This window comes from Stenella coeruleoalba (assembly GCF_951394435.1).
Source record: "Stenella coeruleoalba genome assembly, chromosome: 8".
Classification (NCBI taxonomy): Eukaryota; Metazoa; Chordata; class Mammalia; order Artiodactyla; family Delphinidae; genus Stenella; species Stenella coeruleoalba.
Genome location: NC_137154.1, coordinates 99,683,518 through 99,700,335, shown reverse-complemented (window position 1 = coordinate 99,700,335; position 16,818 = coordinate 99,683,518). Strand labels below are relative to the sequence as shown.

Below are 16,818 nucleotides of genomic sequence, written 5' to 3'. Positions count from 1 at the left end.
ATAGACCATTTAGAGGATCTTCTCAGAAGTTCGCCCAACATTTAAGAATCCTGAATCCTGAGCATCTGGCCCTCAGATCTGCCTAGATCTAAGAATCTGGGCAGAATCCCCAAGACACAAGCCCATGGGGAACTGTTTCTATGGGGAAGGAGGTCAGGTCACATCAGGCCCTCTTCCCAGCCCTCGCTGGGCAGCTGGTAAAGGAACTCACTCGTGTCTGCTGTCCCCAAGTATATGCATCAAGAGAGGAGGAGACGCATCCCCACTGCAGGGCCCCCACCAGGCCCTGCTAACCACTGTTCTCATCCATATGAGGACCGAAAACCAAGAGGGCAAAGCATCTTTCTGACTATCCACACACTCCTCTTCTGATTCAGGCAGCACCTCCTCCAGGAAGGCATCCCTGACTCCTGCAGCCACAGCGAGACCTCCTCCCTTGGCTTCATACAACCTCTTCGTGATGTGTCACACATTCCTGTCCTGTGCTATTATTTAACTTTATAAATAAAGAGGACGGACACTGGTGGGAGACTGCCTGGGTTCAAATCCTGGCTCTCCCACATACTAGCTGTGTGACTTTGAACAGGTGGCTTAAACTCTGTGTGCCTCAGGTCACCCAAAAGTGAAGGCGGCAGGGCATCCACCTCAAAGAGCGGTTATGAGAAGTCAATCAACTATAAGGTGTAAAGTGTTTGGAAGAATGGTATGTAGCAAGCACTCAATGAATGTTTGCTATTATTCTTCTTCAAATATTAATATCGATGCTACTAAAGTATTGTCTCCCTAGCTAGTTAGTAGTCTAGTCTAGTTAGCTAGACTGGAAGTCTCTGGAGTGCAGGGCCAGAAACATGCTTCTTGGCATTATTCCCCATGTTAGGCAGACTTGCACCAGGTAAGAGCTATATAACAATTTCCTGTGCACTGGCCTTTGCAGAAGACTGACAGCCCATTCATTTTACTTCCTAGTTCTAGATGAGCAGAAGCAACAGAGATTTCGGAATGAACTTATGGCCCCTGAGGCCATGTGACCCCAGGAGCAGAATTCATGGAAGTCAAGGCCCTCTGGCCATGCCCCACACACCCCCCAGAAGTGGAGGCCCACAGAGCAAACCTCTCATCCCCCAGGAGCTGTGTCATGCAGAAAAGCCAAAACTTTGTAGAAAGAGTCCTGGAGGGAATCCCAGAGGCCTCAGTTCTCATCCTGGCTCTGTTCTGTGTGATCTTTCACAAGCCCCTTAACCTCTCTGGGCCTCTGTCTGGTCAGCTGTTAAATCAGAGAGTTGTTCAGAGACTTAGCTCCTCCCAATCCTGACATTTCAGAGAAAGGAAAAAGCATCTTTTTTTTTTTTTTTTTTTTTTTTGCGGTACTGGGGCCTCTCACTGTTGCGGCCTCTCCTGTTGCGGAGCACAGGCTCCGGACGCACAGGCTCAGCGGCCATGGCTCACGGGCCCAGCCGCTCCGCGGCATGTGGGATCTTCCCAGCCCGGGGCACGAACCCGTGTCCCCTGCATCGGCAGGCGGACTCTCAACCACTGCGCCACCAGGGAAGCCCGGAAAAAGCATCTTTGAATGAACCTAACCTAACAAATCATTTCTCTGCAATCAGTTCCCCTCACTCATTCATTCATTCCACAAACACTGGGCTTTTTTCACTATATGCAAAAGCACTATTCTGGATTACAGCTGTGAAAAAGAAGAGACAAAATCTGATAATTACAGGAGAAAAATAAAGGGGGTGGGGAGAGCCAGGGATGGGAGAAAAGGAGCTTCATTTTAGATAGGACCTTCAGGGAAGGCCTCAGAGAGAGGATGACATCAGAGCAGGTACCTGGAAAAACCAAGGGAGTGAGTCAGGCAGACACCTGGGAAAGAGAGCTCCAGGCAGAGGGAAGAGCCAGTGCAAAAGCCCTGAGGGAGGAGCATGGCTGACCCCTCCAGGTACCACAAGGTGGAGGGGGGGGCGGGGTAAGGGCGGCTGGAGCAGCGAGGGAGGAAGACAGCGAGAGGAGCTGGACTGGGGAGGTAGGGATTCAGCCACAGTGAGGACTTTGGCTTTTATTCAATGATGCATCCATATCATTAAGGCTTTGACATAAATGAATTTGACACTGTCCAGTTATATGATGAATTTGTTCATTTTTCGCCTCTCCACCACGGACCTGCAATCTATTTATGATTTTTATTATTATTACTTTCGTTTCTGTTTCTCTTTCCAGGCCTATAGCCAAGCTTTAGCCTGGTCTCCACATCAGAATTTCAGCCTGGGTCGTCCCACCTCTCCTGAAGGTGCTGCCTGGTCCAGATCAGGCTCCTGTGCTCTTTCCCAAGCTCTTCCAAGGTGTCCCTCCGACCTGTCAGTCTGCCCTGTCCTCCTTGCCATCCATCAACCCCTTCCTCTCTCCCCAGGGCCTTCACACCGACTGTCCCCCGCACACACACACACCCTGGAACACTCTTTGCTTCCTTCTTTATTCACTTATGTCCTCCTCTCCCTTCAGGTCTCAGCTCAAACTTCTCTTCCACAGAGACCCCTCCCTGCTCTCTCTAAATAAAATCTCCTATTTAAGTGCTCTCATAGTTTCATGTTCTTCCCTTCAAAGCTCTTGTTACATGTGTTTTCTCAAATTTATTTGTATGACTTTTTTTTTAAATTAATGCCTCTCTTCTCCATCCCCCTGTAAACTCTATCAGGATAGAGGCTATGACTGTTTTTGATCCTTTCTAGCCCAGGCACCAAGACAATGCCTGGCATACACTCAAGGTGCCCAATAAATACTGGAAGAATAACTGAATGAGAGAATAAATGAGTGCCCTAGGCCCCCGGGTTACTGGCACCCTGGAGGCAGAAGGCCAGCCAGCTCAGGCCTCTTTGGAGGCCCTGTGGGCGTGGTCAGAGCTCTGAACTCAGTGGTGAGCGGGCAGGCTGGGAGGGGAAAGGACCTGAGCCCACAGAGCCCCTGTGCCCACACTGGGCACTTACCTGGGTTATCTTATTTCATTGTCATGGCCGCCACTTGAGTTGAGAATTACTATCCATCTTACAGCTGAGACAACTGAGCTCAGGAAGTAAGTTTCTCTAGGTCATATTGTAAGCATGTCTATAGTCAGACCTAGTCTTCCTAATTCCAAAGTCTATGCTCTTTCTGCTCTGCCCCAACGGCACTGGCCTGGGCAGTTTCTAACCCAGCTTTGCCACTGATTTCCTGTGTGACCTTAGGCAAGTTACTGCCCTCTCTGAGCCTCAATTTCTCCATATATAAAATACAGAGGTTGGAATAGATGTCTTATCCCCTTTCCAGTTCTGAGATTTCTGAGACGTTAAGATTCTATGCTTCTAAATTTATAAACTCACATAATGGGTGCTAAAGTACCTAGCTCAAGGTCAAGCACATAGCAGATACTTCATAAGTGTTCATTCCTCCCTCCCATCCTCTCAATTCCCTGTTTCAAAGAGTCCCTGCTTTGCAGCCCTCCCAAGGCCACCTATGCTGCCCTGGTTACCCCAGGAGCCCCAGAGCACTGCGCCTCCCCGCCACTCTCCTCGCCCCACCTTCAGGAAAGCCTCGCACGCTCTGACATCCATGCCTCCAACTGTGCTCCCCAGAGAGGCCACGCCTCCTTGCACCCACTCCCTCCTGCCTCCTGAAGGGGAACTCTGGTCTGTGTCCAGCACTGTAGAGAAGGAAACGGCGGGAAAGGAACCCACGCATCCTGAGCACCTAGTACCAGAGACTAGACCAGGCTCACTGAACGCCTGCAAAGAGCCTTTGTCCTCCCCATTTCACAAAAGGGAAGAAACTCAGGCTCAAGGAGGTTAGGAAATTGCCCAAGATCACACATCCAGCCTGTGGCAGAAGCAGGGCTTAACCCCTACCTGTCTAACCCCGAGGCAGATACACCTTGCCAGCCCAGGGGATGCCGATGCCTCGGGGCAAAGGTCCATCCTGTACCACCAGCTATTCCCTTGCAAGCACCTTTTTGTTCACATCTGTGTAACTTTGAATTTACAGCCCTAGTGACTTAAGCCCATCAATCTCTGTCTAGCCACCCCCTCCTGCCTCTCCTCATTGTCCCCTCCAAAGTACCAGACTACAAAATATTCATAAGTTGTCCCCAGTGTTTCCAAAAGGATGGCATGGCCTCAGCCACCGCATCAAGGAAATAAGTCACGAGGTTTACTCCATCCCCTCTAGCGGAAGAGGCCGGGTCTTCCAATAAACATAGTCCTCCCGACGGTACCAAGAAAGAAGGGTGAGCCTTCCCCCCCAGCTCACAGCTGCTGCCCATGAGGGCTTTCCAGAAATCAGAGTCAGGTAAGACGTCTTGAACGTCAACATCACCGGGCACCCCCGGATACGATCAGGGCCCTAGCTTTGGAAGAATAGGCAAGGGATGCCTGCATTTTCTAAAGGCTCCTCCTGAAAGCTTTGCCCTGGAGGAGTGCAGTAGTACGCGTTGGGAGGATGGGGCTGTGTGGGAACAGCGTCAGCTGTGCTCTTTGAAGCAGCCTGGACAGGAAACTCAGGTGAGAGCAAAATCCCTGGCTGGCTGTTTCTGGTGCCCACTGTCTTTCTCTCACCTTGTTCTGCCCTTGCCTGGGATGGAAAAGGAGCCCCTAGGGAAGGAGGGGTTGGCCAGCTCTCTCTCTGGGAAGGGTCTCCTCTGAGCATGAGGTCAGGTGAAGCCAGCCGATGGTGACTAGAATCCTCGCCAGCTCCCCACAAACTTCAGCCTGAACCTCGTGTCCCCAGGATGCCCTCCAGACCCCCAGAGGATGTACACCCCCTGGCTATACTCTCGTGGCTTCCTGGACTTCTCCCCTTATCATGGTTTCACTAAGTACCCACAGAATTTGAATGCCCATCTCCCCCCAGCAGACTGTGAACTCTGCCAGCAGGGAGCCCGTCTGCCTAGTTCACGGTCGTATCCCCATCCCCAGCACCTCCGCCAGGTCTGACATGTACGAGGTGCTCAGTAAAAAGCTATGGAATGAATGTTACCCACAGGGCGGAACCCATGGCCTGGTGCGGGCTGACGGGACCTGGCAGAGGCCAACCCCCGACACCAGGCCCCAGAAGACCCCTGCACTGGACTAGACGGGACAGCCACTGGCACATTGTAGGCACACAATTCAGGTCTGTCTCTATGCCAGAATCTGGAAAACCACCTGGGGGCGCCATTCACACCCCAGCGGTGGGGCAGGCGTGACAGGCCATCCTGCCAGCTTTCAGTCACTTAAACAAGGTTGTCATTGCTCTGTGAGTGAGCACGAGAGGTGGTGTGTGTTTGTGTGTGTGCTCGACTCCAAACTAATAAGAAATAGAGTCTGCGCCAACCGATGTTCTCCCCAGCACGTTACACGCGAGGCACAGTGTAGGTGCTTTCATTTCTGTTTATATAACGTGCGTAACACATCCTTGTCCACTAACTCACTCGGTCCACAGCCCTGGCAGTAGGCGCTGTCACCACCATTTACTGAGGAGGACAGTGGGGTCAGCGGTGAGCATATGGCTGGGTCACGGCTCAAACCCAAGGCTCTGGCTTGCTTGGCACCGGCCTGCCTCAGTCGTGCTCCTTGTCGCACCGCAATCTCATCACCCGTGACGTGCCCAGGCCGCAGCCCTGTGTCTTACACTGAGCTTGCTGTGACCTGCAGCAGGGGGTCTGGCGTGGGAGGGAGATGGAGCAAGAAAGCAGCAAGCAAGCCTGCAACTTTCCCCCAAACACGCGTCTCCCTAGAGCAGGCAGCGAACTGGGCTGGAAAGACCACGGATCCAGGTGGACGCCGACCCAGCTGCGCGACCTGGGTAAATTCTCTCACCCACTCTGAACTCCCTTTGCTTTCTCACATTCCATGACCAGATAAAATAAAGAGCGAGAGCTGCCGGCACCCGGTGAAGGAGTGTCCATTCCTCTGTGGCCTTGGGCAGCTCCTCAGAAATCACAGGGCTCAAGAACAATCCTTTTCTTCCCTTGATCTGCGTGCCAGGTGGCAGCCCATCTCCTCCCTCCCCGGAAGGGTCCAGGCCCACTGTGGTCAGGCAGCACCGCCAGCACCAGGACTCTGCAGAAAGAAAGCCCTGCCGGCAGCTAATGGCACTGCCCAGAGTCCAGCCTGCGAAGGCAGTTCTCTCTCCATCTCTCCCTCCCAAAGCCAATGGAGATGACTTTGAAAAGTATTCCAGGAGACCAGATGTCCAGCTTGGAAAGGGGTTTTCCCAGCAATCTGGGAGTCAGCAGGAGGTAGCACCCCGCCCCCATCTTGTTGCCACTAAGAGGCTCTCATGAACGGGATGCCTTCCCAAGGAGAGCTGTGCCAGTGCAAGGAACGGTCACTTTCCCCGGGAATGGCCTCCAGGGAAGGCTGGGGAATCCTGTCGAGCTCTTTGGCTCTCCTCCAGATTAGACTCACACATGAGGGTCCCCAGGGGTCTGCCGCCCCCCTGTGTGTCTAGCTCTCTCCTCCCAGAGCTGGGAGAGGCCTAGGAGGAGAGGGGCCACGAGACGAGCTCCCATCGTGGCAGCAGAACAAGACCACCACTTCCACCGGGGCCACGGGAGAGCAGCAGACTTGAGCTCCCAAACCACTGGGCTCTCCTGCTTGACTTCTGTCCGCCTGGTCCTCCTGGAGACTGCAGGACTCAGAAAGGCCCCCCCTCAGCAGGCGCTCCCCCAGCCCCTGCACCCACACAAGGGACGCCCAGCTGCCATTAAATCTGCTCTCCCCACCCCCTCGCTCACTCAGAGTGAGGCAGGTCCTACCACTATGGGCCAGACGTCCCCTGGTGCCTCACCACCTTTTCCTGATCCAGGTGCCTGGTGGTCTGGAGCACACCTTAGCACGTAGAGCCCATAGTCACAGAATAGTAGATCCGGAAGGGGCCTTGAAGATAATCTCATCTAACCTCTTCCTTGTATAAAATGAGGATGCTAAGATTAAGAGAAGTTAAGAGATGTGTCAGAGGTCACACGGGAGAGGCCCCGAGCCCCATACAGCACACAGCTGGGCATGCACTGAATAGTGGGCTCAGGCCCCGCTCGTTGATGGATGGAAGGACCGCCAGGGAGGGCTCGGGAGTGAGAACAAGCACCTGTCACCACGAGGCCCTGGGAGCACAGCCGAAGTCTCTCTGGGCTGCTTCTCTCTGCCTCTGACCTGGAATTGAACTCACAACCCACACAGAGCAGGGCCTCACCTGAGAAAGGGCAGGGACAGCCCTGGACTCCCGGCTTAGCACAGGCCTGAGAATAGAGCAGTGCTCAGTGACAAGGGACCACGGAGTGAGGGCTGCGACAGGGACCTCTGGGGTGGGGCTCGCTCCCCCTGCTCCGTCTCGGACCCCCTGCGCCACCCTGGACTCGGCCTACTCGGAGTCAGCAGGTCCTGCCAAAAATGGGCTCAGTGTTCCCTGGTGTCCGTCACGATGGAGAGCCGGAGGACCACGGGTATAGCCCCAGGACGCTCTCTGCACCCCGGCTGTGGGCCGGCTTCCAGCCTGGGTAGCAGACGGAGGCAGGGAGTTGGCCCTGCAGCTCTGCCACTGCCCCACTGCCACTACCCCACCTCCCTGCCCGAAATCCACCTCCTCCTCTCTGTGCTGACCAGCCCAGCCCTCCCGTAACCAAAAGCTCTGTGGAAGTGAAAAAAAATAGATCTTCTAGGTTTGGGTTTCCGTAACAGCCCGTAGGTCTCTGCAGAGTTTGCCAACCTGGACCGGCCACTTCAGCCACTCTCTGAGCCCAGGTTCCTCCCACTCGTAAAGTGATACAACAACTGCTTCACACTTCACCTACTTCACAAAGTTGAGAGGCTCAAAAGGGAGAGCGCATGAGAATGTTCTTTATTAGGAAAGAAAACTAATATTCACCATGAGCACTTACAGATACTTTCTTCTAGAGTGTTCACAGCAGTCCTGCGTGCTCCATATTATTACTATCCTAACTAGGTAAGACAATTGTGGCTCAGAGAGGTTCAGCAATGTGCCCAAGGACACACAGCTTAGTCATAGTAGAACCAGGCTCAGAACCCAGAATGTGACTCCAAAGCCAGTGTTCCTTCTTCCAACACCACACCGTCTCAACAAAAGAAGCAAACAGTGCTTTTTATGAAAAAGCCACTGAGTCTTCAGACAAAATGCTGCCCTCGTGGAGCCGCCCCTACTGCTAGACTTGCCCATTTGCCCTGGGAAGGCCATCGGTCAAGTCAAGACCAACTCCCCACTGTCTTGAGAGACCCTACAACACAAGGGCACCCGAGGGCCGAGCCCTCACAGCCCCTGCCTTGGCGACCGAATGCCATCATGATACTTGTTGGTTTTGTGGTCGGACGGTGGTTCCAACGACTGTCTGTTCGTGAACCAATCCAATTTGAGGAAACACAAAATCACGGAACTTTGGGCTGAAGGGGGCCTCTGAGAGCAAGTCCCAGCTCCTCCTTGGACGGCTGAAGAAACTGACCTCCACAGGTCAGTCACGTGTTGTAGGTCACACAGCAAGTCAATGGCCAAGTCCGGAGCGGAATCCACTGTCCCTGATTCCCAGTCGGAATCCCTGTTCTCCACATCCCAACCGCTCTGACGTCGGTCAGCTTCGCAGCCCCCGAGAGGGCCGGGTGTGGGGCCTACAGTCTCTGCTCTCTCGGCTTAGGAAGAGCAGGGATAGCAGGTGAGAGGGGAGTATCACAGTCAGCGATGAGATGAGTTGGCCGGCCTCCTGCACTAAATCATAAGCCTGAGTTCTGCGCATCGAAAGGTCACCGTGTGAAAGCAGCGCGCCTCCAACAGGGAGGCCTGGGAGGTTCTCCTGAGGCAGTGGTGGCCCCTTCTGGCCCCCTGGCCGTGGTCAGAGGAGGCTGAACTCTTCACGCTGCCCCCCAGCCATCGCCATGACAGCACCAGAGCACCTTGACCTGGACAGGCTCATGTTCGCCCCTCCCCCTCCAGCCCCGCTGAGAGCTCCCCTCCGCTCTGTCCCCATCACTCGGCAGCCTCCCATCCCACTTTTGCCTCCTTTGGTTAACGATTGATTTCTGCCTTCTTTGCTTTTCACCTCAGTGCGTGTGCACAGCATCTCTCATGCATTGGTGTGTAAGTCTGTCCTCGCCCAAATTGCACAGTCCCTGAGGACAGGGTCTGTGTCCCTGTCCGAAGTCTGTGTGCAGCGCACAGCACACGGTTGTTTGTTCAACACTTGCTGATGTGCCAGTAACCTGTGGAAGGCCTGGGCCATGTCCTGGGGGAGGAGAAAGCCAGGGGAAGGGAGGCTGGATATGTACCAACTGGAGAGGAAACCCACTGAGCCTGCCCTGGGTGCCAGACGCTGTGCTCGCACTTTCCAGACACTCTCTCCACAATCCTATGAGCTACGTGCTTTTATTTCCCACTTTACAGTTGGGGAAACTGGATCAAAGATGTTAAGCAACTTGTCTAAATCCACACAATTAGGTAACTAGTAGAAGGAGACTTTCAGTGCAGGTTTTATCTGATGCTAAGCCCACACTCTGCACTTGTCTTAGCGCGCAGGCTCCTTGAGGACAGGGACTTGGTGGTTACACGTGTTTGTTCCGTTTGCTTTTGCTGCTGTATCCTCAACGCCTAGGACTGTGCCAGGCACAGAGGAGACACTCTCTACATAGTTGCTGAACGAAGGAACAAAGGAATGGATGGATACCATGCTGCATCTCCCTAGCAGGACAGAGCAAGGGATTCTGATGCCAGGTTACTGGTTCCTCTATTTCCAGGAATCTTGGACAACTGTGTTCCTCTCTCCACCCAGAAAAATAATCCAATAAACTAAGGATCCTCCAAAGGCCACGTGGCGGATGGCTGGGTTAACTAGGCATGGGATGGGGCTGGCAGGGGATTGGGGGGGAGGTAGAAGCATAAGCTGAACACAAAAGGCTGGACAATGTGAGGGATTTAAAAGGTTCTCAGTGCCCTGTGACCTGCTGATTCGGGGCCACTCTCCGGCCCCTTTGGGCCTGACCCTCCTCCCCCACCAGGCACCCCACTGCCTTGACTGAGCTGTACTGAAATTGGCCACATTCCTATTGAGCAAAGAAACTAACAGTTACACCACCCACTCCGGCCCCATCTGAACCCTCCAGAGTCTGCTCTGGGCCCTAGGGCTAGCCGCTTTTCTCCACATTCCAGCCAAAAATAATATAAGAACGAAGCTGTTTGGCGGAGACTTAATCTAATCTTCATTGCTTCAGTTTTAAAATATCCTGCCTGGTTTAGGGTTTCTTATTACACACAGGGATGTGTTTTTAGTGAGATAGGTCTTAGCAGAACCGTCCTTCTTGTAATTAGAAACCCAGGCAGGCAGGGCCTGCAGCGAGCCATCCAAGCCAAACAGCAGACCCCCGTCAAGACAACACGTTGGCAGCAAGCTCTTCCCGAGCTGCCCGAGGGCTTGGTTCTTCCTCACTCCTGGGGGATCAGTACCGAGGAAAAGCCGAGCTCTAGTTGAAGGGCTGTGCCTTCCAACTCCCTCCACCCTCATCCTGTGTGTCCCAGCTCTCACCCCTGATCAGACTGGAAATTAAGATGCTGCCCAAGACTGCTGGAGAAGTATATGCGGAGGAAAAAATTACCCCAAGAAGTCCCCCTCAACGATGAGGGAGAACTAAAGGCAAGCATTCCACTGGAGCCTGTCTCCAGTATCAGGGATAGCTTTAAAAACTCAGGCGCCGGAACGGAAGGAGGCTCCAAGTGCGTATACACTTTTGTATAACTGCCGGGTGTAACTTCTCGGGCTTTCTGGCCCAGAATCTGCTTTGATCTGCCAGCATGGAGACTGCTAAGTGAGGTTCAAGCGGCGGCTAGCTCCAGACCAACGCCCATCCCCCCCCCCCAGCCCTAGCCCGACCAGATGTCACACACCAGTCCGGGCTGTGGCCTCTTCTTCCCCATGACATAAAGAGAAGAGGCCGCATTTCTGACCAGTCAGATTCTGTGTTCATCTGATGCATGAGAGCTAGTCCAGGTAGCACGGCTGGGAATCAGCATGCTGGTTCCCCCAGCTCCAGCTTAACTGCCTCTCCTGGAAAAGTGCAGGTGCATTTTGGAATCACAGCAGGGACTTCAAATTCTAGGATATAAGAAAGGCAGGAGTTTAGCCCCTTCACCCAAGTCTAAGGACTCCTGAGAGTTGTGGGGAAAGGCTCTGGGGCCAGGCAGGGCAAGAAGACACAGTGAAGAAAATGACTTTGCTGCTCAGAAGCCTCCTCTCTCCCATTTCCTTTATTATTTAAGTGCAGGATTCAGGCAGCAGTCACTCCTCAGAGCCTAATGAGGAATTCATGTGACACATTCCACTTCACAGATGAAGAAACCGAGATCAGGAAGCTAACTGACCCACTGTAGTCATGAAGCCAGAGAGTCACAGGGTATAAAACTGCCAGGACCCCAGACTCCAGCCTAAACGCTACTCAGCATGCTGACCTGCCCGCCTTGATTATCTCCTTCCTCCCTTTCCCACCAGGTATTAGATTTAATTAAATTAGCAGATCCCCATCACAACAAGCCTGCCCACGCAGCCTGGACGGAACCCAGCCAGTGCAGCTCCTCCTTCTAAATCCTGCTTCTCAACATAATTCAATCTTCAATAAGTCACGGATCTCATGTGAAGTGTTTTATACAGAGCATGTTGTGTTGGCTAGAATCAAGGCTGATGGTGGCTCACGATGATTTCACTTCCCATGGAACTTCCTCTGTGGCATCATTTTCACCCTCTCCATACTCTGATCTGCATTTTGTTTGATCCAGACACTCTGCTTCGCATGCCAGCACCTCAGGCAATTGCATCACACATTTATATATATCTTACAGCATCGCTGTCCTGGTGCCACAGGAAAAAGGAAAACTTATAACAGCGTTTCTCACCTTCCGCGAGCTAATTTAGAAATTGTGCTCCAAATTAAATAAATCGGGAACAAAAGTTTGAAATTGGAGATAGAATTTCGGGGGTGGGGGACGCTAAATAAATAGCAAGGAAATCTTGCAACATGTTGGAGGCCTATACATTTTATAGGTTGTTTCTTTAATAAAAACAAATTCAGTTGCTAATAACAGTATTATGAAGCCGCTAACATTTAAAAATCTAATTTGGCCTGCTCTGCTGCTGTTTCTGTTGCACATTGCATTCACCCAGGGTAAGGAAGGCAGGTTGAGGGGTTTCGTTTGGTTTCTAAACCAGGCTAATAGAGAGCCCTTTAAAACCCAGCCTTTTTTGCTTTCTAGGCAAGCCTTGGTCCCTAATGAGTTACAGCCCCAGGTTGGAGATGGACATAGCAGAAAGAAATTTAACACACACTCTGGTGCACCCGTAAAACTCAAGGCCAAGGGAGAGGAGGTATGTTTCCAGTTAGGCTAGAACTCCGTGAATTCAGGATTCTCCACTCACAAGACAGTAATTCTCCTTATTTCATCACTAACTTACTTCAAATGTGTTTATACAATTTATTGCTACTGAACTTCCAGGCAACTGGTGTAGAGTTAATGAAACCCAGCTTGGAGAAGCTTTGAGCTTTGAACAACTAACCACAGTTTAAATGGTTATGACATGCGGTCAAAGCCACAGCTCAGCCCCACTGCAGTTTCTGTGTTAGGACCTAGTTAAAAACCTTGTCATCTCACCTTTGGTGCCAAATCAATTGAAAGAAGGAAAAAGCCTTCCATGTTTCTTCTCAAGGTTCCCAGCCTTTCTCCCTGACATTTTAACACATCTATCTCACTGAATGCAAGGCAAAGCCTCTCCCCCAGTCCTGAGTAAATATTTTAGTTGCAGTTTGAATGGGCAGCCAGTTGAAAGCCTAAAATCCAGTTTGAGTTTAATAGAACAGGGTCAGGCCTACATAAAGCAATGTGGAGAGGAGGTGTCAGGGGTAGGCACCAAGCAACCTTTAAAATCAGACTCAGTGAAAGTCCAAAAGGCAATACAGGAAGGTACAGATGGTACTGGACTGGAAAAGAAGTGAACTCGTCTTTTCGAATGACTTGGACATTGATTTTTATTAATCCTCGTTGTCATACAGCCTCCTCCCCCAAGCTCTGTCCATGTGGGAACTCCAGGACGCTCCCTCTTTTTAAACAGGCCCATTTTGGAAGAGTAAAGGGGAGGTACTGGATTGCCAGTGCTGCACAATAAAAGCCCTTTTTGAAAGCAGCACTTTCATTAACTTAAAGCAATCTATAGACTTAAAAGCAGAGAGCAGTAAACTCCCAGAAAGGCTCATAAAACAGCCAGTCTCAAGTTGGGTACACTTCAGTGCAATTTGCACAAGGCATTTTACTGTGTGCGGTGGCCGGGCCCATCTCCCTCCGGTAACCCCCTGCCCCTTATTCTGAGCAGCTTCTATTTCTCTGGGCTTGCATGCCTTTAGCGCTCACAAAGGGGAAGCGGTGACCGCGGAGTCTCCGTGGGGTCACGGCTCGCTCCCGCCCTCAGGCTCTCGGCGGGAGAGGGAGAGCACAAATTCCAAGCCTGCAAAACAACAGCCTCGGAGCTCCGCCGCTGGGCGGTCGCCGCGCCCCGGGCCGCCGCGGCCACTCATGGGTCGAGAGCCTTCTGCGTCCCGGAAGCGCCGTCTGGCTGCCCCAGAGAAGGGTGCGAGGGCTGCGGAGGGCTGGGAGGGTGGGTTCGCGACTGCAAAGGAGAAATTGCAGATCTTCCTCCCGTTCACCCACCCTCCCCGGCCAACACGCTCTGCTTCCCTAGCCGCCCGAGGGATAACCTCCCTGCCGAGTGGGGACTTCTCTCCCACCGCCGAGCTAGGCCGGAGCCAAGCGGGGTGCAGCTCGAGTGGAAGATCACGAGCCCAAAGACTGGAGACCCTCCCTACCTTCCCCGCAAGTTCCTGAAGCCTCGGGAAGGCCAGAATGGCAGGGCAGGCAGGAGGGCTAGGGACTAAGGCTTTGCGCAATATAGCTTGTGTTTGGACACCATCATTTTCTCAGATTTGGGGAGGAGGAGATAGTCTAAATTTGCCTAAAATGCTAAGCTTTAGGTTTCCACTAATTGGAAAATATTTCAACACGCTGGAGGAGTCCCGGGACAAGTGTGGTAAAGGCAAGGGACCCCGAGTTCGCCCCTTTCCCAGGCGGAACGTCGCACCGGCGGCCCGGCTTGTGGGCTTCCGGGCCGGGCCTGGGAGAAGTGCAGACAGCGCCTGCGGGTCAACAGCTGGCGGCTCCGGTCAGGGCTCCAGAGCCCGCCCTGCCCTCTGCCGCAGCCCGGACTCCCAGGGCTCGGCCTGACGCCTTCGCTGCTAGCGCCCCCCGCGCAGGCCGCGGCCCCTGCGGGCCACCGCACCCGCCCGGCCGCGCTGCGCCCGCAGACCCGAAGTGGCTTCCGGAGCCCGCCGAGCCGCCAGGGTCGGGTCCTCGGATCCACCCCGAGCCCTGCGAGGCTGCCCCGTCGCTTCGCCCAGAACATCCCTTCGATTTGTCCGCTTCCCGGAATCCTCCTAGGGCCGGGTCCAGCGCGCCTTAAGTCCTTTCCTCCAGATCCGCTTTTGGGGAGAAGCAGCAGGAATTCGGGACTCGCCTGCCATGGCTCCTATCAACTACTTTCATCGCCTACCTAAACGCTTTTCAACCCACTTAGCGTGGGGAGTCGCGCGCGCGACCCTCCCCAAATTCCAATTGCTTCAACCACCCCCACCCCCACCAAAGCCGTGAACCCCTGGCTAAATCCTAAAAATGCCACCAGTTCCTCCGATTCCAGCCTCAGATGTAACCCCGGGCCCCTAACTCCAGACGCCCCCCCCCCACCCCGCTCTGGCCGGGGTATAGATTCGATCCCTAAGCTATTGAGCGGCCCTTCGATCCCGCTTCTGAAAACAGCTCGGTTCCTAAAATCCCAAACTCTAGCCTGGCCCTGAAGTCCAGCCCTAATGCACAACCACCTCCCACCCCCCGCCCCACTCCCAGTCCTAGCCCGGCTCTCCCCACCGCGCCGGAACCTCGGGCTCTCCCGCTGAGAGCCCCCGGAAAAGGCGGCACGCTTTGCTCGTTTCTTCCTCAGGATCTGGAGTTGGAGAGCCCCGCACGCCTAACCCGAAAGAAACGCAAACTTTGCGCGGTAGACTCGGGACCCTGCCCCATCCCCCTCAGCTCTCTGCTTTGGGGCGCTTTCCTTCCCCCCCTCTTACGAACTCATGCCCCCGTTCTACAGCCAGGAGGGCTCCCTATTCCCGAACCTCGCCGAGGGCCCCTGCGCCTCCCCACACCTCGCCAAAGACTCCCAACAATCCGCGGAAAGCCAGTAACCCTACAAATTATGGCTCCTCCCGCGGGTAGGGTCCCTGAGCCCGGCCCCTGCGATCCCAGCTTGCCTGGCCCACAGCTTGTGCTCCGCTCTCCCCACGGATCCGCCTGCGAACCCCCACCCTGGCTCCCCAGGCCTGGCGGGACGCGGCCGCGGCTCCCGGACTCCAGGCACCCGGCCCGAGTCTGGGGCTGCTCCCGCTTCCCGCCGCTCGAAGGCAGCCCCAAGCTGCTGGCGCAGAGTAAGCGCCGGCCCAAAGGGCGCCCGAAGCCGGGAGAAAGAAAGCGAACCTGGAGCCGGCCCGCCGCTCCCAGCCTCGCCCGCGGAGCGCCCAGCCCCGAGCTGCCCGCACCGGGGCTCCGGCTCGCGCGCATGTCCCTACTCGGGTCCCCGGCGCTCCCAGCTCGCAGCTCCCCGCCCGCCCGCTACGGTGTCTTGGGCCCGCGGCGGTCCGAGTCGGCAGCCCCGCTCCTCGCACCCGCGGACAATGCGCGCCCGGCCACCGGCCCGAGTGGGTAGAGGCGGCGGCGGCGGGGCTGCGCGCTGGCCGGGCCCGGGCGCGGGCGGGCCGCGCGGCTCCGGCCGCCTCAGTCCCCGGCCTCGCCGCCACTCGCGCTGCTTCGCTCCGCGCTCTCCCGGCGCTTCCCCAGCTTCTCTGCACGCTCCCGCCGTCCCTCGCTGCTCTCTGCCTCCCTCCTCCCTGCTGCCTCCCTCTCTCTCCTCCCTGCTGCCTCCCTCTCTCCCTCTCTCCTCCTTGCCCTGTCGCAATGAATAATACTCTGGCTTGGGGACTGGAATAAAACACACGCGCTCTGAGGCAGCCGCCCGCAGCAGCAGCAGCAGCCGCCGCCGCCGCCGCCGCCGCCGCCGCGCCGCCGCCGCCTGCAAAAGCGTCTCTGACATGGAAATGAATGACAGCTTACCTGATGCCAATCTTCATCAGACTGACACCGGCGTGACAACACAGCCTATACTTCCCAGCACTGCTCGGGACGTCAGCGGCACAGGGACCCGCCCCCCGGAGCCCCCCCCTTCACACACCTCCCCTCTCCTCACTCCCCCTTTCTCCCCCCCCCCACCCCCCACCCCCACCCCCACTCCCGGCCCCGGCCGCTTCTAAGTCGGAGCAGCCGCTGGAGTGTCTCCCTCTGCTGGAGGCTTTTCTAAGACGCCGGGCGCGGGCCTGCTCCAGCGGCCTGGGAGGCAGCAGAGCGCTGGAGAGACAGACTGCGAGGGGGCCTCGGACACAGGAACGCGGCGGACCCCCAAGGAGCTCGGGAAATCTGCCCTCGCCCCCCAGGCCAAGTCCTCCTCGGCAAACACCCGAGGCCGAGTTTCAAGACATCCTGGGCTCAGGGGCTGGAGATGAGGTGAAATTTTCTGTGGACCCCAAGAGAACTCCCCAGAAATTATGAAACTTAAAACTGGCAAGAAATCCTTCTCTCCACCACCACTCCTCCCCCACCCCTACCCCATTCCTGCCTGGCTGGCCTCATTTTTATGATTGCATTTGAATAATTCTCATTACCCTGGCCCCAGAAAAGTTG

General features: G+C 55.0%; 1 protein-coding gene across 1 annotated transcript in view; it reads right to left on the bottom strand.

The window, feature by feature from the left end:
• The window catches only part of PKNOX2 (PBX/knotted 1 homeobox 2), a 255,030-nt gene extending 238,820 nt beyond the window's left edge, over nt 1-16,210 (bottom strand). The window contains exon 1 of the mRNA XM_079928826.1: nt 16,195-16,210. The gene's annotated coding sequence lies outside the window, so the exon portion shown is untranslated. The remainder of the gene's footprint in view (nt 1-16,194) is intronic.
• Nucleotides 16,211-16,818: the final 608 nt, after the last annotated feature.